Source organism: Raphanus sativus, chromosome 4, assembly GCF_000801105.2.
Source record: "Raphanus sativus cultivar WK10039 chromosome 4, ASM80110v3, whole genome shotgun sequence".
Classification (NCBI taxonomy): domain Eukaryota; kingdom Viridiplantae; phylum Streptophyta; class Magnoliopsida; order Brassicales; family Brassicaceae; genus Raphanus; species Raphanus sativus.
In genome coordinates, this window is record NC_079514.1 from 33,514,083 (window position 1) to 33,520,258 (window position 6,176).

The 6,176-nt window shown below is 39.1% G+C and overlaps 1 long non-coding RNA gene and 1 other non-coding gene across 2 annotated transcripts; one reads left to right on the forward strand and one right to left on the reverse strand.

Moving 5' to 3' along the window:
* The first annotated feature begins 1,941 nt into the window (after positions 1-1,941).
* On the forward strand, positions 1,942-2,048 carry LOC130512101 (small nucleolar RNA R71). The gene has a single exon (XR_008945662.1). It is a non-coding gene; the product is annotated as a small nucleolar RNA R71 (small nucleolar RNA).
* A 2,118-nt stretch (positions 2,049-4,166) lies between these two features.
* LOC130510850 (uncharacterized) lies at positions 4,167-4,870 on the reverse strand. The gene is made up of 3 exons (XR_008944642.1): positions 4,487-4,870; positions 4,284-4,335; positions 4,167-4,187 (listed from the first exon to the last, which is right to left on the reverse strand). It is a non-coding gene; the product is annotated as an uncharacterized LOC130510850 (long non-coding RNA).
* Positions 4,871-6,176: the final 1,306 nt, after the last annotated feature.

Consider the following 6,176-nt stretch of genomic DNA (forward strand, 5'->3'; position numbering starts at 1 on the left):
TTCACTCTCCCATTGTTTTATGCAATAAAATGATAATGCAAATACTAATGCAATATATACAAGGATACTCATGGGACTTCCTCCCAAGTGAGCTTGTTTTAAGTCTCTAGCTTGACTTTGCCTCCTTTGGATCAGGCTGTACTAGGTGCAGAGAGTGGAGTTGACACCCCATCTTCCTCAGGTGGTAGCTCATCAAAGTGATCATCAGCAGGAGGAGGATTCATCTCTTCTATGGTGAAGGCTTGTCCAAATACAGTGGGGTTCCTCATCTTCTCCTTGATGTCAAAGTGGAGGATGTTCTCTTTACCCAAATGGAGGTCAATCTTCCCTTCCTTCACATTCACAATAGCTCCTGCAGTAGCTAAGAATGGCCTTCCAAGAATCAATGGGTCTTGAGCCTCCTCACCCATCTCAAGCACAACAAAATCTGTAGGTATCTCATACCTTCCAATCTTCACAGGGAGGTTCTCTAGGATGCCCACAGGGTACTTCACTGAACGATCAGCCAACACCAGAGAGAGTCTACACTTCTTGTATTGAGTGAAACCAAGCTTCTTTGCCACAGACAAAGGCATCAAGCTGACACTAGCTCCCAAATCGCAGAGACATTTCTCAAATACCATAGGTCCAAGAGCACAAGGGAGTGTGAAGCATCCTGGATCCTCTAGCTTCTCTGGAGCATCAAGCCTCTGAATGATGGCATTGCACTCATGACTCAGAACCATCATTCCCTCCATCTCCTTCTTCTTAGCAGCTACAACATCTTTCAGGAGTTTGCTGTATTGAGGAATCAGCATGAAAGCATCAATGATGGGCATTGTAACCTGAGCTTCACTCATCTGCTTCTCAAACAAAGCCTTGTACTTCTGTAGCAGCTGCTTCTTGAATCTACCAGGGAATGGAAGCTTTGGTTCATAGGGAGGGGGGACAGGAGAGCTCTCACTAGCTAGAGCAGCAGATTCACCATCTTTTGTTGTTTTCTTCTCTTCTCCAACCTTTCCTTTACCCTTGGCTTTCACAATCTTCTCCAAGATCTCAGCATCTGTCTTCTCATCAACAATTACCACTTCATCATCTAGGTTGATGGCCACCTCCTCACCTTGTTTCTCAGCATCCTTGGTGAGGGTTAGAGGAGTCAACTGCTTACCACTCCTAAGTGTGACAGCTTTTGCTTCCTTGGGGTTTTGATCTGACTTTCCAGGTAGAGATCCTTGCTGGCGGTTCTGGTGGGAGCTCATGGAAGCAAACTGATTCTCCAAATTCTTGACAGAAGAAGCAAGGTGGGAGAATTTGTTGTTGAGCTCATTGTAGCTCCCATCAATCTTGGAGTGTAGGTTCTTCAGCTCATAGCCAACATGCTTCTCACTTCTAGTCTGAGATTCCAAGATCTGTTTCAGCAAGGCATCAGTGCTGCTCTCTTGAGGAGCAGAAGAGCTAGGAGAAGAGTTTTGCTGAGGCTGATAGTTGCTCTGCTGGTTGTTTCTAGGTTGATAATTATTCTGCTGGTTGTTTGAATAGGGCTTCTGTTGGTAGTTGTTGTACTGAAAGTTGGGTTCCTTCTTGTACCAGCTACCATTGCTGTTGATGAAACACAATTCTTCTTGCCCTTCCAAACCATCAACCTCATTGACAGTAGGAGGTATCTCCTGTTGTGGGTTACCAACAAAGTTCACCTGCGCTTGTGTGGCCTTATCAGCAATGAGTTTGTCAATCTTCTCCTGAAGAGCCTTTATCTCATTCCTTGTTTGCTTGTCATCACCTCTATTGCTTCTGTCATGGTCTCCACTGTAGACTGCATCACTCTTAACCATGTTGTCAACCAGAGCCTCTGCCTCTTCCTCAGTTCTCCCCAAAAAGAACCCATTGCTAGCTGTATCCAGTCTGGCTCTGTACTTAGGAAGAGCACCTCTGTAGAATGTGCTCAGCAAGCTCTCCTTAGAGAATCCATGGTGTGGGCACTGAGCTTGGTAACCATTGAATCTCTCCCAAGCTTCACTGAATCCTTCCAAGTTCTTCTGTTGGAAGCTGGAGATCTCATTCCTCAACTTAGCAGTTCTTGAGGTAGAGAAGAAGTTCTCCAAGAATGCCCTTTTGCAGTCTTCCCAAGTAGTGATGGAGTCACTTGGTAGAGACTTCTCCCACTGACGTGCCTTATCCCCCAAAGAGAAAGGGAATAGCTTGAGCTTTAAGACATCCTCTGACACACCATTAGTCTTTGACATACCACAGTAGCTGTCAAACTTATCCAAGTGATCAAATGGATCCTCCACAGCCAGACCATGATACTTGTTGTTCTCTATGCAGTTTAGCAGTCCTGACTTGATCTCAAAGTTGTTAGCAGCCACAGCTGGTGCTCGGATTCCAAGTCTAGGACCATGGATGTTGGGGAGGTCATAAGTGCCAATGGGGCGAGCTGGTCGCTGTTGAGGTCCATTGGGGTTCTGAGGATTTTGTTGTTCTTCCATTGCAGCTTCCAGTGGCTGCAGTTGAGCTTGTTGCTCTTCTTCTCTTCTTTTTCTAGCACACTCTCTCTCTAAAGCTCTGATGTCTGCGGCTCTTGGAACAAGGTTTGATGTACCCTTGCTCCTCAAGTTCATACACCTGAAAATCACAAAGAGGTGAAGAAGAGAATCAGTAACTTACAAAAATAAAAATGACTTAGTCTCAAGCAAATGACTAAATCTCAATGTTCAAATCAAACTCAGAATTTGGCAACGGCGCCAATTTGATGGTAGGAGTTTTGAGGGCTCCTAAGTCAAATGATAGTATAGTGGTAGTAAGTTGTCGAACCAAATCTGAGGGATTCAAATACAGAGAGAATGCAAGTATTTGCCTAATCTAAGTGCAATCAGTGAATTGAATGGTTTTTAAACTAAAACTAGAATGCAAGCAATAAAAATGATACTTTTAAGCTATTGGAAAGGAGAATTCATGGGTATAGGGATTTCAGACCTTGGGTGATCAAGTTTCGAACTAAGGATGACAAATGAACCAATCAAACTATTAACCTTAAGCCTAGACACAATTCTAAGCAAGCTCTATGTCTAGATGAATGCTCATTTGCTAACATGTCTCAAACATCAAATGTCTTTGGTTGAATAACATGCAAGCAATCATTACTAACAAGTCTATTAGCTATCTTAGCATCTTTAACAACAAATATCTTTGGCAAAGTACACTAAGAGCCTAGGAGAGTTGACTCAGGCATTTCATCAAACACCTTTTGGGTGGGAAATGTCTAGAGATCACCCTTTGAGTGGCCTACTCAAATGATGCATTAAGATCACTCTACTAGCAAGGAACAAGTATGATCTACACCTAAAACATCCTAGAACTAGCCTAATCACCCTTAATCACCCTAACCTATGAATCCAAAAGGTGATTACTCACTAATCTCCATGATTCCTCTTAAACCCATGATGGATTTCAGATGAATCATATAGAGAAATAGAAGAGAAATCACAAGAACAATCACAAATCAAGCCAAAAATAAATCTTTTTCTTGAGAGAGTTTGTGTTCTTCAATAGATCAAAGATAATCTGCCAAAAGGTGGCTACAACATACTTAAACATTAGGTTTTTCAGAGTAAAAACGTGCATAAGAAATTGCAAAAAGGTCCTTGAAAAATCATAAAAATCGTGTAGCAAAAGGGGCTGGAGCGACCTTGGGGGGTCGCTCTGAGAGGTCGCTCCAGCCTCCATTTTTGTGTCTCCGGGCGATGAAAACGCGAGCTACTTAGGTGGGTCGCTCTGGTTAGTCGCTCTGGTTGGTCGCTCTGGTTGGGAGCGACCTTGGGGGGTCGCTCCGGAAGGTCACTCTGCGGTTCTCGACCAGGATGGATATGCCTCTAGTAAATTGATCATAACTCCTTCATTACATCTCCAAATGACTTGAAACCACTTCCATTAGAAAGCTAACTCAATTTCCTGTGTCTCCACAAAATCTTAGCAACAGAAGATTTCTCTAAGGCCTCCATCCGTGCTCATCTTTCACCTCCTTTTTTATCACATTGCTTCCAAATGTCTCCAAGAACTCCATGTGGTGTTCCAATACCTGATGGAGACATATGTATGCCAAATGCAACCTAAACATGTCTAAATCCTAATCTATATGATGAAAATGCTTATGAATGAATAGCTAAAACAAAGCAAATATGCAAGATATCAAGAAGCTTCCCATATATAAGCTGATTCATATGAGAATAGAAACCTTAGCATTCTTGTTAATAGAAAAGAGATTATACTTTATACTTATTTGGAGAAATACATATATATTTACAGACCTGTTTTCCATTGTCCTCATTAGTGTTTATAATCTTCCCTGTCTCAATTCATCTGAATAAAAAAACATGCTTTTGATTATTAGAGTTTATCAAAAAGGGAAAATCTGAAATCAATCTTCAAATTACATTAAATCTATGAGAACTCTATATAGATAAGAAAAATTACAGAGAAAACTGTAGTTTGAAACAATGAAGGTCATAACCTTTTCTAGCTTTTCAAAAGGATGAGGTTGAATCTGGACCTAACCGTGATAGCTTCTTCGGCTTATACAGAAAGAGGAAGAGTCATCCGCGGGACAATACTCGATCGGCTGCAAATACCAGACTCAACCAGATTCACCAGACGCTGTCGTTGCCTCGGATCTGTCGCGGCGGAGAGGAGTGGCGTTTGGCGACCAGAGACGGCCACGAAATCGCCGAGAGGAGTGAAGAGGAGGATGAAGAAGAGAAGGACGATGCCGAAGAAGGCGGCGGTTACGATGTCCAGGAGGCTCCATTGCGCTGATTACGCTTCGACGCAGGTAGCCCCTTCGCTTTAGCTTTTAGCTTCGGTTCACCACTCGTTGTAAATTCTCTTCGATCTTAAGCCCATCAATAGACTTAAGCCCATCTGACATGTTTTAATGAAATGTTCCTATTGGCCGAATAAATTAAATGACGTGGCTGCTCTCATAGAGCTCCATATCCTCCTTTTAGTAGTGTAATAGATAATCTCTATTATACACTGGAAAATTAACACAAGAAACAAACACTTTAAAACCCTAAAGAGCATCAATGGAAAAATGACAATAAGAACCACAAGATATAATGACATAGTGTATTATAATTTTGACTACATATACGAAGCAGTTATTTTACTACTGTTTTTTTTGGTTCTGTCTTTGTATATTGTACTTTGTAGACTTTTAAGCACCATAACTAAATTATCTATTGGAGGTGACAAGAAAATTGCATTGAAAATAAATTTAGTTAACTTTCATACGAAGATACAATTTGTATCATGTCAATTCTATACATAATAATTTGACTGATTTATGATAATCTAGTTATTTTGATTCTGAAATCCATATCATTGATTCTGAAATCTATTTATTTGATTTTAAAATCAATGGATTTATCAGAAATTTCTAAATCCAAAACAATTCCTAAATTCATTAAAATACTACAACCAATAACTCCCACTTAAAAGAAAGGAATATTACCTTCAAATGTAAAAGGGTGCAAATAATTGAATCAAATTGTATAAAAAGAATAAATAGTTGAAACACTTTGGCACAGAGGAATCAAAATTTATAATAATAATACATTTGATAAGAAAAAATGACTTGGGATGAGGTCAAATTTTGACTTTGTAAAAGACGAATGATTAGGCCATTGACAACTAAAGTCTGGTCAGAGAAGATATCATAATTAATCGCATTATGGTTACTTACATATATTATATATCAAATATACTATCACTAAAAACCAAATTCTATAACCGCTAACATATTTCATTCACACAAGAAAAAGTAAAATTGCGCTAAAGAATTATATTTTTGGTGATATTAGTTTATATATATTTATAATGTTTAAATGGCTTAAATAATAGATAAAATAAGATACTATGATTAAATTTTCTAAAGTAGATTTTAGTTTATATGTTTAGTAAAGTTCTGTTGACAAAAAAGATGTTTAGTAAAGTTCTAAAAGAAATATATGACATATTTCATAAATAATACGTCAAATAAATGTTAATTTTATACAATGCTTTTATTGTAATAAGATATATACTCTACAATTTGTCCCTAAAAGTTTATTTCTATTTCAGTTGTTAAGACAATACTACTGAAATTTTAATCTAAATTTTAAATTATCAATCAATGGAAATAACATATTAGCTGCCATTGTCAT